Source organism: Schistocerca serialis, chromosome 7 (assembly GCF_023864345.2).
Source record: "Schistocerca serialis cubense isolate TAMUIC-IGC-003099 chromosome 7, iqSchSeri2.2, whole genome shotgun sequence".
Lineage (NCBI taxonomy): Eukaryota > Metazoa > Arthropoda > Insecta > Orthoptera > Acrididae > Schistocerca > Schistocerca serialis.
In genome coordinates, this window is record NC_064644.1 from 540,592,101 (window position 1) to 540,609,087 (window position 16,987).

Here is a 16,987-nt window from a genome sequence, read left to right on the forward strand (position 1 = left end):
TCTTGAAAAGGGGAGTTTTCCCGCTTTTGTGCTGGAGAAGTCGGAGCAATGGTTAAAATTCTTGTGGCTTCCGTTGGCGGGCCATCATCATAGGCTAATGTTCCCACGCTGATGCAGAGGAAGTGACTTTGTTGGCTAAACTCTTGTGGATACTAATGATCGCCCATCATCGTTGGACAGAAAGGCACTATTCCACACTTACGCTGGAGAAATGTTAATGGCTGAAATTCCTCCTTCTGCTATTGGTCGACCATCATCATTGGCTAATTGCGAAACGGACAGAGCAAGAGAGGGGGAATGTTTACCCAAAAATTATTGTCCGTTGAGGTGACTTACAGTGCATTGTTTGTATCGCACGCACACCGTGACCGCATATTCACTTCCTTGATGACGGGAAGCCACGAAGTCGGGATCCTATAGCCGTCCTCTCTATTGAAATTTCATGCATTCTTGGAAATATTAACCACTTCTCGGACCTTACTTCTATAAACGTTAGTTTCCCTAGCCAGCACACGCACCGTATCGATGTCAGAGCCTCAGTTCTCATGATGTTCCGCTACTGCCAATTTCACATCTTGTTTTAGTCGCTTGTGCTGTTCGTGTTCTTTAATGCCTTCTTTAAGAGTTTTCCAGTTTCGTCCATATAAACTTTGTCGCAAACACATGTCACCTGATAGACGCCTGCATTGTGGAAGCAATCACGTGCATCCGTTTTCAGTCTGAAAAAATGGTTTATTTTGTTTTCGCTATAGAAATATGTCTGTATACCATTTTTCTTTAGACTTATGCTTATGCGGTCAGTGACCCTATAAACGACAGTAATCTGAGTGAGAAGACGGTTCCTGGTCATTCTTACTAGCGTGATTTATATTCCGCTCAAAAGACCTGTCGATTGAACAACTATCATAGCCATTTGCCTTCAATGTCCTCTTTAAAAAATCCAATCCGATTCCATGTTGTCGTCATCGCTGATACGGAAGACACGTGAAGGCCGTGGTGAGCACTGCTTGCTTCTGGGCTGGGTGGTGGTACGAAGTGGAATATAAATACCTGTATGTGTTTATCGGCTTACTATAAATTCTGTAACTAGAGCGTTATCAGATCTTCTGTACACCAATACTTACAGGAACGGGAGACCGACCTCACTCTCAACCTCCAAGGTAAATTTGATTTTGGGGTGTATCCCATTTAAGAAATTGTGGAACCCATGAAGTTCTTCTTGGCTGTGTGGCCATATAAGACATGGTTTACGTAGCGGAGCCCACAAGAAGGCTTCAAAGAAGCACTACTTAATGCCTAATTCTGACGGTACATGGACCGAACGCAATGTCGAGTCCAGCCATGGTGAACAAGTGCCAACACTTTGGCCAACACCATATGGACATTGGTAATGCTGATCGGGAAGAAAGGCCATTGAGATAGAACAGAGACGACAATTTCCACGAAATCGAGGAAGTGATTCGCAGAATTTGCAAAGTATGGAGGATATAGCTCAGCAGATATATCGCAGTAGGCGGCGTTCATTCCATCGTCCGAGTTCATCTACGGTATCGGAAAATGTGCTCAGGTAGCGTTGGGCGCTCACTGTCACATGTACACAAAGGCGCAAGTTTTTCGAAGTCTCTGCTTTACCTTGATCGTTACTCTGTAGAAGGAAATGAATTCCTAAGCCACATCATTAAAGGCGACGAGACATTGGTCCGTTATTTCACATGTGCAACGTGCAACGAAAAGAGCGTCTGTGGAACGAAGAGTTACCTCCTCACCTCCGCGGAAGAAACAAGAAGTTGCGCCATAGATAGTGAAGGTCATGGGCACAGTTTTCTCGATGGAAGTTTCGTAAGCAAATGCCACACGTACAGATCTAAAACCATTCTATTTTCATCTTCCTCTTCAAGCTGAAATAAAATTTGAGGTGGAGGGGATGGAAGAGGTTTTCCCAGGGCGAGAACCTTAACGCTTCTGCTCTGTAATGGCTCATAACCGAGATGGGAATTGCTATCATCGAGGAATTAAAGTACTGATAGAACATTCCAACTGTCATTTACAGAGACTTGATGACGAGAAGAAATAGTGTCTCGTACCTGTGTCACTTTGATATTGAGTAAAACTTACTTTGGATGACATGTGCATCTACTTTTGAATCACCATGTATTTATGTGAGAGACACAGCATTCTTGAAACATAATTTCCCGAACTACTGGTTCTCTAAACTTATTAAAAACTGTTAGATAGAAGATAGTCTTGTTTCTTTCGAGATTTCGGACTGCAGCTCCGTTAACATCTCCAAAGAATTTTCTTGCTGTACTTCACCTTTACAGATTCAGATTCGTAACTCCAAATTTTATGTCATTACTACGTTAATTCTAACTCATTACGATATCAATTAGTTAAATATTGTTCAAGAACAACTGGACCTACGTTTCACAAGAATTTCCCATTAAGTCGGACTCTTTCATACGCTGTCCCAGTAACTTATTTTATGAAACTGATCCACTTCATATAGTTCCGTTATGTTAAGCGTATATATTGGTTTCGGCATATTCGCTGAGAGATCACTAGCGTCGTAAACATTGTATTATTCATTTTAACTATTTCACGAGCAACAATCAAGGTGTAACGAAATGGATAATTCCCAGTATGAGATTTTCACTCTGCAGCGGAGTGTGCGCTGATATGAAACTTCCTGGCAGATTAAAACTGTGTGCCCGACCGAGACTCGAACTCGGGACCTTTGCCTTTCGCGGGCAAGTGTTGAAATGGATAATCCTTCTATAGAATATTTTGACGTTTCCTATTGATATTATTTTTGCATTGTGACGTGTTGAATTAAAATCTCAGTGGCAAAAGATGATCAGTTTTTTACCGATGCGATCTTGTGCTCTGCAGGATTGATTCTGTGTATGGGCGTAGGTTGGGGGTGGGTGGAGGGAGGGGGGAGCGAGTGGCGGAGCGGACAGAGTTGAATATTGTATCTTGAGGATAACTCGCCGAGGGAAACAGACAGCCATAAGCACTTTCCGGAATATATATATATATATATATATATATATATATATATATAGTGAAACATTAGGTCGTATTTTGTGCAGGATTGCTATATATATATATATATATATATATATATATATATATATATTGTGAAACATTAGGTCGTATTTTGTGCAGAATTGCTAAATATTTTCAGACCTACCTATCTAGGTGTCGTATACAACGTAAAAGCAGAATGGAAGACATTTTAATTCTTCAGTTGCAGAATGTTATGGTGATCAGCAATCTATATTGTTTGAACATTAGTTATATAACTTGTCGACAGTTCACTCGTACTTTTCCAGTCGTGTACCATCTCGTATGTTGAAACGGTTGAGGGTATTACACAACGGAAACATGCGATATTTGCAAATTAACTAAGTTTGTTTAATGTTTTAGAAGCTTTACTTGCCTTGCCTTGAGGTTACCACTCTCAAGGTAATCTATGTTTGCTTCCACTAGTGTCTGTTTCACAAGGTCTTTCACTTGTAAATAATTGTAAATAAAGTTCGAGAATACCTCTGCTTAATTTGAATTAATATAATGATTATTGATGTATATTCGAAAGATAATGTTACTTACTATTAAATACAGTATTGACAAATTTCTCTCAATTGCAACCCTTTTAAACCTCAATTAAATATTTTTTTTTGTGAAATACTATCATTTAAAAATGGAATAAGAAAATACAACTTCAGTTAAAGAGCTGACCGGAGAGACAAGTCAGGTAAATGTTCTAAGGTGCTGCACTCTCCCCATTTACCCAATATGTTGAATTAGTGATGATCTTCTTCGATGCTGACGCGATTCGTATCAGCACATATAGCCAAAAGTTTAAGAAAACCGTCGAAAATTACAAAACAACTATTTTGTGTGAAGTTACACAACCCTTACAGCGAAAGCAAGTTGAGAACAACCGAATGCTGGAGTGTAAAATAGTAGAAACAGTTGCCTAGAAAGTGAGAAAAAGGACTAAAGGCTTAAAATTAACCAACAAAACGGTATATATTTGTCATATATAATTTTAAGCCAAACACTCGCCCACTTAACGCAATAATACATGCACTAAGATTTGTAAAATATGCATGTTTCCAGAATAATGAGAGAGCAAAGAAAAATTAACACTACCCTGAAAATGAAACTATGCGTAGAAATTGTAGCAAATACGAAAGTATGCACAATTTTTCTTACAAATTAGATATAGGAGAAAAAAAAACTCCTCAAAGTTAATTCATAACCACCAAACGATAGGGTCTACTGACATGAAAACCAATTGTATTTTGAAATAAATATATTTTCAATAACTTGTTTACAAAGGTAAATAAAATATTACATTATACAAAATAAATATTACACTTGTTTTATTTCATATTGACCCTTATACACTGATGATTCCTCATTCCTTTTCACATTAGACATATATATCACATCATAAACTTGAACATTTGGTACAATTGCGCGAGGATAATGGGTTTCTAAACCATCTGAGTATACAGAACATTCAGCTATCACTTCAAATAACATTTGAGTATCTGTATACTTTGTAATATCACTGTTCAAACTACTCGTACTTAAAGCATATGTAGGATTTATGCCTACATGAAGACTCGGCTGAACATTGGTATCATGAAGTCTAACATTATACCCAGCAGAAGCAATATCAGCTTTTTCTATTAAGTTATTATATCCAGATGAATCAGTGTTTGTTACTGGAGAAATAGCTCCTACTAATTGTTCATGAATTTGTGCTGGTTCAAATGGTGTTGTAGAAAAATTATCACATGTTACGAGTGGAGTGCTTATCACCATTAATTGTGTACCGTTGAGGTATACCCTGAGCAGAAGATGTTATTGCAAAAATATCAATATTAGCTGGTTTTGGGATTTTACGAAAACCTAAAGTAGGATTGTATTCGTAATTAATAATAATACTGCCAGTACGAGCATCTGCATCTACATCGGAAACACATGATTGTACACATTTCCAACACCAATTGTGTAGAAATTTTTTTTATACTTGTTACACACGCATAATAGTATTTTAAGTTAATGGGTTGCCCAAATTGATGTGCAGGAACTGTAGTTAAAAAGTCGCCCTCATCGTTTTTGTACCCATACCAGGATTTGCAAATAGGCGAAAAATCACTTTCATGGTCTATACTAGTTGTTTCCATTGGAGCGGAGTTACCAAATACAGTAGGCTTCACGTTAACACCAGGTATTTTTAATTTAATGCCCACACTAGTAATCATATTTTTATTTTGATTTAAAGTTGCAAGTTCTGTTTCACTGGAATTGGTAGGAAAAGCAATCCTAGGATTTCGGGCAATTACTTTTGCTAATCAGTGAACAATTCTACTACCATTTAGCAATAAATCGAATTCAGACGGAGTCATGTACAAAAATGGTCTATCAAGCGGAATTTCAGCCAAAGGAGTAATCATAAATACAGCATCAGAATGAGTTATAACTTTATATGCTAAGCCATATGTAAAAAATCTGTGCACTTTTCTATACGTAGTAATATTTCCTGTATCTAATATTGATGGTACAGGTAACGGTACATCACGTGTGTTAGCCGAATCACCGATTCCATTAGCTGATGACGCTGCAGTACCCGGAAGCGTCTTTTCAATTTTCTTTGCACTGTTTCCCTTTTGCGATTGTCCTGCACGTTTTCCTGAATCTACATCCATAGCACTCATATTTGTATCAGAAAATGGAACTAATGGAACACCTGGATTGTGATCGTCTGGTTCGTCTTCGGAATACTCGATGTCGTCGTCGTCGTGACCCGTCCCACCGTTGCTCGTTGATGTCACTGACGTTGATGGCCGCTCGTGATCTACAGGCAAACCACGACGTACACGCGACATTAGCCACTGTTCATAAGCATAACGTTTCTGGCCTTCATGCATTTCATTCCAATTTGGACTTTCTAAAGGAGGTCAATCGTAATTCTGGTGAGGGCAAGAAACGTTATGATTACTATTATCTCAATATTATATATACATTATATATGTAAAACATAAATAAATGTACATACCTTGTTGTTTGGCATCAGGTTTTTTCTGGTATAACACTTTGTCAAGTTTCTTTTCCACAAATGTTTTCAATTTCAATCCTTACTTTTCTGCAAACGAATGCCAATTGCGTGTATCACTCCAATCAATAGCAAAGTCTACAATGGCTTTAGCATCCAACAGCTGCACTCGTTGTCTAAATTCTTCTTCCGTAAAAACACGTTCTCCAGCTTCCTTCAATAAACGATCGTACCCAACGTCGTGTTCTTTAGCAATGGCATCAGCTCCATTTCGTGGTGCGTCTATATTTATAAGTTTTCCAGGTCCCACGTAATCACTACCAGGTAATGTTAATCCTTTATTTTTTACACTTTCAACCAATTTTGTAGCGCCATACGCTACTCGTGCACCTGCTACGGCTGTTACACCAGCAGCTCCACCTATTTGACCTGTAGATAGGTGCTTAAGGTCACACCATGAACTGCTATATTTTCAGATGCATCTATCTCTATTGCTGTATGACCTTCTTCACCGTACTGATATGGACGACGCTGGAGCAATCCAGTATTTACGTCTTCTGTTGGCCTTGGCTCCATTTCAAATTCAACAACTTCTTCGTCTAAATCATCGTATGCAGGATTTTCTCCATACCTAATTTCATCTGCAGCATCTTTGCGAAACATTGTCCTTATACTATTACTCCTATTAACTTTAAAAACGTTTCCTCCTTCTGCCATTTCAATATCGTCCACTGGTCCTGGATATAAAGTTTCTCCATCGTACTTATTGAAACATGTTGCTCCGTGCTTAAATACTCATTTAACCAAGACATTGTGCTGACTAAAAAAATGTTACTAGTTTCTGCATTTATATACGTAACAGCAACATCTGTCACTGCATGGCGCAGATGGCTGTGACCGATTACGTACGATTTCTTTCTGCCGCCAACCTTTCGCTGGCGTGGGTGCTTGCCCAGATAGCTGGCTTGAAAAGCCAACTATCTAAGCACCACAGCCACAGGCGCCATGACGACCTTGAGACCAGGGGACCCAGGGGGAGGGGGGAGAGATCGAGTGTATGAACAACATGAATCATGACGCACATGCGGCCGCACATGTGCGTCGATTCGTTGACAAGGATTTCTGGTCGGATGAGGATAGGGTACTATCAACAGCAGTAGAAAATGGTATAACGGGAGAAGGATTCGTTATCAATAGGACGGTAGAGCAGAGATTGTATTACTGTCAGTTCAGTGACAGGGTTGTTCATATCAGAATCGACAGCAAACCAACAACGTCAACGATAGTTCGTACATCCCGACGTCGGAAGCTGAAGATGAACAGATAGAGAAAGTGTATGAGGGAATTGAAAGGGTAATACAGTATGAAAGGGGGATGAAAATCTAATAGTCATGGGGGACTGGAATGCAGTTGTAGGGGAAGGAGTAGAAGGAAAGGTTACAGAGGAATACGGGCTTGGGACAGTGAATGAGAGAGGAGAGGGACTAATTGAGTTCTGTAACAAGTTTCAGCTAATAATAGCGAATAATCTGTTCAAGAACCACAAGAGGAGGAGATACACTTCGAAAAGGCCGGGTAATACGGGAAGATTTCAGTTAGATTACATCATGGTCAGACAGAGATTCCGAAATCAGGTACTGGATTGTAAGGCGTACCGAGGAGCAGGTACAGACTCAGATCACAATATAGTAGTGATGAAGAATGGGCTGAAGTTTAAGACATTAGTCAAGAAGTATCAGCACTCAAAGAAGTGGGATACAGAAGTACTAATGTCACAAAATGCGGTTGAAGTTCTCTAAGGCTATAGATACAGCAATGAAGAATACCTCCGTAGGCAGTACAGTTGAAGAGGAATGGACGTCTCTAAAAAGGCCCATCACAGAAGTTGGGAAGGTAAACAAAGGTGCAGAGAAAGTAAGTGTGAAGAAACCATGGGTAAGAGAAGAAAACTTCAATTGATCGATGAAAGGAGGAAGTACAAAAATGTTCTGCGAAACTCAGCAACACAGAAATACAAATCGCGAAGGAATGAAATAAATGGGAAATGCAGGAAGCTAAGACGAAATGGCTGCAGGAAAAATGTGAAGACATCGAAAATGAAATGTTTATCGGAAGGACAGTCTCAGCACACAGGAAAGTCGAAACAATCTTCGGTGGAGTTTTAGACATAGCCTCTTATTTATTTTATACGTGACATGTAAGTACTGTCTCTGTCTTCTATTGTTAGTCAATACTTACACATTTTTATATAAAAAATTCTTTTCCCATAAATTTGTAATTATGTTAAAGGTCACTTTAAATGCTTAAATTCTGATGAAGTCACTCTTAGGAGTGTTGAAACCTGGTTAATAAGACTAAAAACTGTAATAAAGCTCATTTGCTTCAATTTTAACCTTCGATGACATTAAAAACAAAATGTTCAAATGTGTGTGAAATCTTATGGGACTTAACTGCTAAGGTCATCAGTCCCTAAGCTTACACACTACTTAACCTAAATCATCCTAAGGACAAACACACACACCCATGCCCGAGGGAGGACAGCCGCACAGTCCATGACTGCAGCGCCCCAGACCGCTCGGCTATTCCCGCGCGGCTGACGTTAAAAGCAAGGGTGATAACATTAAGAGTGCAACGGTAATTCCACTGTTAAATGCAGAGGGGAGAGCGGATTGGTGGAAAGAACACATTGAATGCCTCTATGAGGGGAATGATTTGTTTGACGTAATGGAAGAAGAAACAGGAGTCGATTTAGAAATAGGCGGTCCAATATTAGAATCAGAACCTGAAAGAGCTTTGGATACCTTAAGATCAAATAAGGCAGAAGGTATAGCTAACATTCCATCAGAATTTCTAAAATTATTTGGGGAAGTGGCAACAAAAAGACTGTTTACGTTGGTGTGTAGAATGTATGAGTCTGGCGACAAACCATCCGACTTTCGGAAAGTATCATCCAAACAATTCCGAAGACGGCAAGAGCTGACAAGAGCGAGAATTATAGCACAACCATCTTAACAGCTCATGCATCCAAGTTGCTTACAAGAATAGTATACAGAAGTATGGAAAAGAAAATTGAGGATGCGCTAGATGACGATCAGTTTGGCCTTAGGAAAGGTAAAGGTACGAGAGAGGCAAGTCGGACATTGCGGTTAATAACGTAAGCAAGACTAAAGAAAAATCAAGACAAGTTCGTAGGATTTATCGCGCTGGAAAAAGTGTTCGACAGTGTAATATGGTGCAAAGTGTTTGAAATACTGAAAAGTAGGGGTAAGCTATAGGTAGAGATGGGTCACATACAATACGATGTAGAACAACCAAGGATGAATAATACGAGTGGACGACCAAGAACGAAGCGCGCGTATTAAGAAGGGTGTAAGAGAAGGATGCAGCCTTTCACCCCTACTGTTCAATCTGTACATCGAGGAGGCAATGATGGAATTAAAAGAAGGGTTCATGAATGGAATTAAAATTCTAGGTGAAAAGATATCAATGATACGATTTGCTGATGACATTGCTATCTTGAATAAAGGTGAAGAAAAATTACATGATCTTCTGAACAGAATGAACAGTCTAATGAGTGCAGAGTATGGACTGAGAGTAAATCGAAGAAAGACGAAGGTAATGAGGAGTAGTAGACAGGACAACAGCGAAAAACTTAACATCAGGTTTGATGGTCACAAAGTAGATGAAGTTAAGGAATTCTGCCACCTGGGCAGTAAAATAACCAATGACGGACGGAACACGGAGGACATCAAAAGCAGACTAGCAATGGAAAAAAGGGCATTCCTGGCCAAGAGAAGTCTACTAATATCAAATGTCGGCCTTAATTTGAGGAAGAAATTTCTGAGAATGTACGTCTGGAGTACAGCATTGTATGGTAGTGAAACAAGGACTGTGGGAAAATCGGAACAGAAGAGAATCGAAGCGTTTGAGATGTGGTGCTACAGACGAATGTTCATAATTAGGTGGACTGATAAGGTAAGGAATGAGGAGGTTCTGCGCAGAATCGGAGAGGAAAGGAATGTGTGGAAAACACTGATAAGGAGAAGGGACAGGATGATGGGACATCAGTTAATACATGAGGGAGTGACTTCCGTTGTACCAGAAGGAGCTGTAGAGGGCTAAAACTGTAGAGGAAAACAGATTGGAATACATGCAGCAAATAATTGAGGAGGTAGGTTGCAAGTGCTACGCTGAGATGAAGAGGTTAGCACAGGAGAGGAATTCGTGGTGGGCCGCATCAAACCAGTCAGAAGACGGATGACCAATAAAAAAAAAGTAGTAATTCAAGTAAAAGTAAGAAAAATATATAAATAAACACACCAAAACAATTACGTGATAGTTGCGATTTTGTTTCAATCAGAACAACAGACATAATGGCATCAAATGGCTCGATATTTCGGCTTGAAATATCTCAATGTTTTGTGTTTGGTCTAACACAAGTGGCGAAGATCGTAACTGATGGATGTACGGACCCCCCTGGCATTTTAAACGGTTCTACGACCATTAGAAGGTATAAAGGTATGCTAATGAATTCTCCAACCATTTGTTGTATTCTTTCATCGTTGGTACTGATGATTTTTAGCTTTAAGTGCCTAGAATTAACTTCTTATAGAATGTATTTGGTGCGTGTGGTGCATTTGGTGGACGATATGTTTCTTGAGAACGACTAGTAGACGAACCAAATTATGCCGCAAAATAAATTAAGGTATAATCAATGTTGTCCATGTTACATAAAAATTTTTGAACCATTAACGACAAGTTCGAGCTAGCAGCTTTCGACATGGGAGTAATGTAACAGCAGACATTTAAGTTAATAGCAGTATGCGTAAGTAAGTTAGGAGTCCTTCCATAAATTACAATCACTTTTGTTTGCGACCGCAGGTAAACCTGCACTCATATTCAGAAATTATTTTCCAGGCAGATATCAGCTGTAGATTGCTTACGTTTAGAATGCTATGTCATATTTGTAAACTATTTCCCTTATTCTGTCCACAAGCGTAAACTAACGTAAGAAAGCCTCGGTGTCTCATAGTGTGTAGGAGCTCACCAATTGTAGCAGATACTGCACACGTACAGTACTCAACGCCCTATTCTGGTATATTGTGTCAAGCTTTGACAGTGAACAGGTGGTAACAAGGCGAATTGTCTTCAATCGCATTCCACCGAAATATACGTTCGTGCAACAGCATGCGTTAAACTCCTCAGAGACCAAACAAAGCGGATTGTATCTGACAAAAGTTTGGCCGCGCTGGAAGATGAATGGCGGTGCTGCTCCAGGACTCTCAAAACACAACCGGACGGCTTACAAATGCAGATAAACAAGATTTACGTTGGACTGCCAGCACTGCGCGCCATCGTAAAAACAACCTGCTTGGTATGCAAATTGCAGGGGACACGAGGGAAACCAGGGGGGTGGTTCCATCCTCCCGTCGCCTTCTTTTTCTGTAATGCTGCTCTCAGCCTCAAAATAGCCCTGCGGAAATGCGCAGATGGCGCAGAAAAGGATTTTGGAGAGTAATGGTGCCACTTTCGGCAACTTCTTACCTTTCCAGCAGTGAAATGGCTCATTCGTCTACAGTTGGAACACGTTTCGAGAATTGTCATATAAGTTCAGTTAAGAATGTTTCAAATGGTTCAAATGGCTCTGAGCACTATGGGACTTAACTACTGAGGTCATCAGTCCCCGAGAACTTAGAACTTCTTAAACCTAACCAACCTAAGGACATCACACACGTCCATGCCCGAGGGAGGATTCGAACCTGCGACAGTAGTGACGTGGGAAGTTAATAAACAATTGTCCACGTCTCATAATATGTCACGACTCGTTTCAAATTATGAGATGGCAAAAGAAATTTACTATTAAAGGAGCTAGTAGAAATCACAATGACATTAGTTCACAAAGAGTCCTGAAAAGCGTGACAACGCTATGCTACCAGTTTCTGACCAGAACAAAACGTCCTCGTGAAAATTTTAAGTTACTACACATGCGGAAAATTAAAAGAAAGGGAACGGCAGTATATTTTCTCCAAGATTGCACTGCTGATGTAGATGTCTTCAGCGTTGTGATTACTCAAAGATGAGACATCCTGAATCAGATACCTAGGTGTAGCGTTCGTAAGAACACATTCGCTTGTTCTCCATAATGCCGACGAGGCATTTTGACTTGGTTGCGGTCGGGCGCTCTACGGCGCAATTCTAGTGGGGGCAACACAAAGAAGGCACATTGTAGCCAAGAGTCAGCCTAATGGTAAGAATACGAATGACGGGCGTGCGCTGCCGATGTAGACAAACCTCTCACGACACCACCTCAAACTTTAAACACCACGCTACACGTTTCAGTTGCCTGCAAAAGTTTCAAACTAAATTAAATCGCACCATCATTTGTCATTACATACATAGTAAGGGATGAAGACATACAAACATAAATACATACTAGCTGAGTACCTTGCATTCCCAGGCACGCATTTATCCCTGTTCTACAAGTCCATTTCCTCCATTTCCCTCTCTCTGCCTATTTTCTCCCTTTCTCCTCACTATCTCCTTCTCCTTTTCTTTCTGTCCATCTCCCACACTCCGCACTCTCTGTGAATCTCGTCATCTCTTCCTGCCCCTCCATCCATCCGTCTGCTACTCTCCCCCCCCCCCCCACCCAGTCCCTCGGTCCATCTGCCCCTCTCTCAGTCTCTGTGTTCATCTGCCCCCTTTCTCCGTCTTCTCCTTCCCCCTGTATGTCGACCTCTTCCTGCCCCTCTGTCTCCTCCTCAGCCACTAAAGTCCGTGTCCTCGTCAGTCCTCTTTGCCAACCTCGTTCTCCATCGGTGTCCATCTGCTCCTTCCTGCTCTCTGTTTGTCCATCTCTTCCGTACCCCTTCTCTCTTCACTTTATCATGCCACCCCGAGTAGGAACTTGCAGGATTCGAACCTGCGACCGTAGCGGTCGCTTGGTTCGAGACTGTAGCGCCTAGAACCGCTCGGCCACCCCGGCCAGCAACAATATTTCGAATAGAATTTCATTGTTCCATTCTATTTCTGTTTTTCAAACATTGTTATTATTAGGAACAGCTCGTCTGCGTAGGCGAATGGTCGGTGCTGTTGACTGTGATGCTGGACTCCTGGGTTTGATTCCCGGTGCTATCAGAGATTTTTTGGTGAGAAGCCTGGGATGGCGCCATCTGAGGACCAACAAGCACTTGACCGAGTGGTGGTAGAAACATGTCTGCTAACCACAAAACGGTGGGGAGGGCGGTGTACTGACCTGCTCCCTACTTCACCACCTCTCGATTATCCCTTTCGCTGAGGATGACACGGCGGTCGTTAGGGTCCCGTTGGAACGTCCGTCGCCTGAACAGCATTGCTTATGAATTATCAGGTATCGTTTGATTCAGCCTTCCACAGACATACATGATTGCTTGACACTCCATACAGTGAACAGTTCCTTTCTTTTTCTTTAGTACAAGAGTTAAGGCTATTAAAATGAAACGGAACGAATTGCTCAATGGTCCGCTTTAACTGTAATTGCTCAGTTCACTTATAAACCCATACAACCGCTTTCACAACTTTTGAGTTGCATCTTCTGGTGCAAATATCTCTACAAAATCGTTTTTAAAATAAATGCAGTTATCTGAGACATTCTAAAATACCGAATGACTAGACATGAGCATGGAAGAAAATATTGCGCTTCAGTGTGTAAAACTTGTGAGTATCACATACGCTCCAAAAGGAAGGGCTTACATATACTTAACAAATGCAACTTATAAGTTCATACAAAAAAATAATTTACAAATGCTATGTCATAGGCTAAAGAATGCCACAGTGTAGCAATTGGCGTGGCTAGGAAAATATTTCAGTAATCCTCAAGTGATAAAAAAGCATCGTCAGATGATAAAAAGACCATTGCGGATGACGAAAGTCATGTCTGAAACGAAAGAATAGAATTAGGAAACAGAACTGATTCTTGATTGTAAAGAGTCAAACAGTAACTCAAATGAATAATAGGTGAGGACCATCCCCATGTGAAGTGGATCAGTTACCAAAAACAAGAGTGACCTGCGTTAAATCGCAAACTGTACACTTTCCGGTTAAAATATGCCGTTGTCCGCCTATGCCAAGCAAAAAAATGCTCCTCATAGATATTATTCAGAGAAGTACTGAGCCCTTTATTGACTGAAGAATAAAATAAAGTTTGTGTTTATTTGCAAAAGAAGATACAACTCAAACTTCCCGAAACCGATTGTGTGGGTTTATATGAGACCTGAAACAATACAGTTGCAGCGGACCATTGGACATTTCATTCTGTTTCATTTTAATAGTTTTATCACCTGCGTTTTTAAAAACAGCTGTCACTGTATCAAATGTTAAGCACTCATGAATAACTATATTAGCTGCGGTTGCCCCAGTTTTAAAACTTTCACAGCATTACACAAAAAATACTCGTCATAGGTTTGATGTTGTGCGGGGCAATGTGCAATTCAGTGCTACATTTTCTTTGTGTGGCATTTCTTTTTCTCGTATTCTCAACTGCATATACCATTTATTCCATTCAACGGAATGCCTGAAGTGCAACTAATTAGGTAATCCGGCTTAGATCTTGTATGTGTCCGATTAGTCTTAGTAATTCTGGCACCAACAGCCTTGCGTAATGCAGCATTCAATTCCTTAACCCTCACAATGCCAAGGGATGTGTAGGGGAGGAGGGGCGGGGTGGTACATTATGACCACATTATGAAAATGTTGTAAGTGTTTTAAATTTTGTACTTGTAGATGTCACTTTCCCCAGAATGTCATATTCAATATTACCAGGTTCGGGACCTAACTTATACGTCAGTATCTCCTTAAAAAGTATGTTGTGAATACAAGTCGAAACGAGACAATCAAGTTTGAAATTCTCTTTGGTAGTACAACTTACCGAATGTGCAATGATATCGCTAAGAGCGTGGCAGAAGAAGATATTTTCACGCGTTGTGGACCCTACATACATATCAGTAAGTCTATAGACAATATTTTGTTAATATAAGTTAACAACATTTAATGAATTCTTTTTAGGGCGGGCATAAAGTACCTCCACTCACAACCCCACTCCGCCCCCTGGTAATGCGCGTTCTGGTACTGCTAGCGTTAATATTTACACAATTTCCATATATTTTCTCTGTTTCCTGATAATAAGATTAGGATAACGTTTCAGTGTTGAATGGCAGTGGCATTCCCGAAAAAAATGATTCGTTACTGTTCTACGTAACAATACAGAGTCTATTACATATTTTCTTATTCATAACTACGTCAAAAGCTTTTATGATTCCAGCTGCCGCCATTGCGGTATTTTCTCTTGTAGTTACGGTCCTACACGAGACGACTAGCCTAGTCTATTATCCTGTACATGCCAGTTCATCTCTGAATGTTTGCCGCCACCTCCATGCATCTGAACTAACTTACTGAAGCCAAGTCTCTGAATTCCTCTGCTGTAATTAGTATTCTAAATACATAAAAATTTCACCTCTTACCGCGCAGAAGATTCCTAGATACTTTCAGATGTGTCCTATAAAACCGAACCCTGCGTTTAGTCCTGTTGTGCCATAAAATTATTTTTATTGATTTCTCTCCAGTACCTCTACATTAATAATTACGTCTACTCATGTAATCTTCACGATTCTTCTACATCTAAAGGTTTTATTCTCTTGCTATCCCAATATTCTACGTCCTCTTTCAGTTTCGTAGATGGCTACGCTGCTGCCAAATAACAGACAAATAACTTCCGAAAGAATTGTTAACACGTGCTCAGTTGGTAGTACCTCATCGCCGACGGGCCATTAAAAGATAATCTACCCCCTCACGCCAAATTTGTTGATAGTACTGCATTCGGCAGTAAATAACAGGTCGAGCATTGTTTTTCCAAAAATATTGCTTATGTAAATCCATTTAGCTGCTTTGCAAACAGAAAAAAATCGCATGTGCAGAACAGGTGAAAAGAAATTTTGAACGTGAACGGTCTTTACAGAGTCACGTTGTTGGTTCCAAACTGGTAACGTCGCTATTAAATGCATTATTAAGATTAGCTGATTACTATCTTCAGTTCTTCACCAAGAATGAATTTCTGTTATCTGGAGGGCTGAAAGTAAAGGAAGAAAATAGTACACTGTTGACAGGCGTCATCGTATATCACGTACGGGGGTTAAATTCATTCCTTACGATGAATTATTCATACTTGAGCAGTGATTTTTCTTTCATTTCCTTTGTCACTTCGTGTCGCAATAGCAGAAGTTACTTCCTGAAATTTGTCTCTAAAAGCAACAGCGAAAGAGTTTCTGAAACAAGTTCCCCTTAGCGTATACGAAAGTTTCTGATACAAACAATAACTTTTAATAACAGTTATTGGGCACATGCATCGTTCTGAAATTGCGACCAAAATACAATGGAATACCGGAGTGCATTTCACTCATTGCGTCAGCGATGAATGCGTTAATATTGTGCCTGGATGAATGGGTGCATGTTTGATTGTTGGGTAAGGCTCGCAACGAAATTAACGTTCCGAATTGGCGTTTCTGCTATGCAGCAGCATACGCCGAGCACCGAATGCTATGCTTGTTATTCACATATGAAAACTTACTTCTTGATGAGTATTTATGGAATGCTCGTTACGTAGCAGCACGTATTGCTCCAGCAATTTCCGAATTTAGCAATCATTGTCTCACCTTGACCTTACTAGTCACTTGTAGTAAGACGTGTGTACTGTTTTAATAGAAAAGGAAGTTTCTGAGTTGTCAGAAGATGAAAAGCTAGTAATTAAACGGAAAATGAACTAAATACAGGCTAAGGATAAGCGGGAAATCCGGGTTTGAGACGCGATTCGGTAAAAATTTCCATTGTCGTCATTCCGTTGCACAGAAGATGGATGTTCATATTCACAAATGCGAATACATT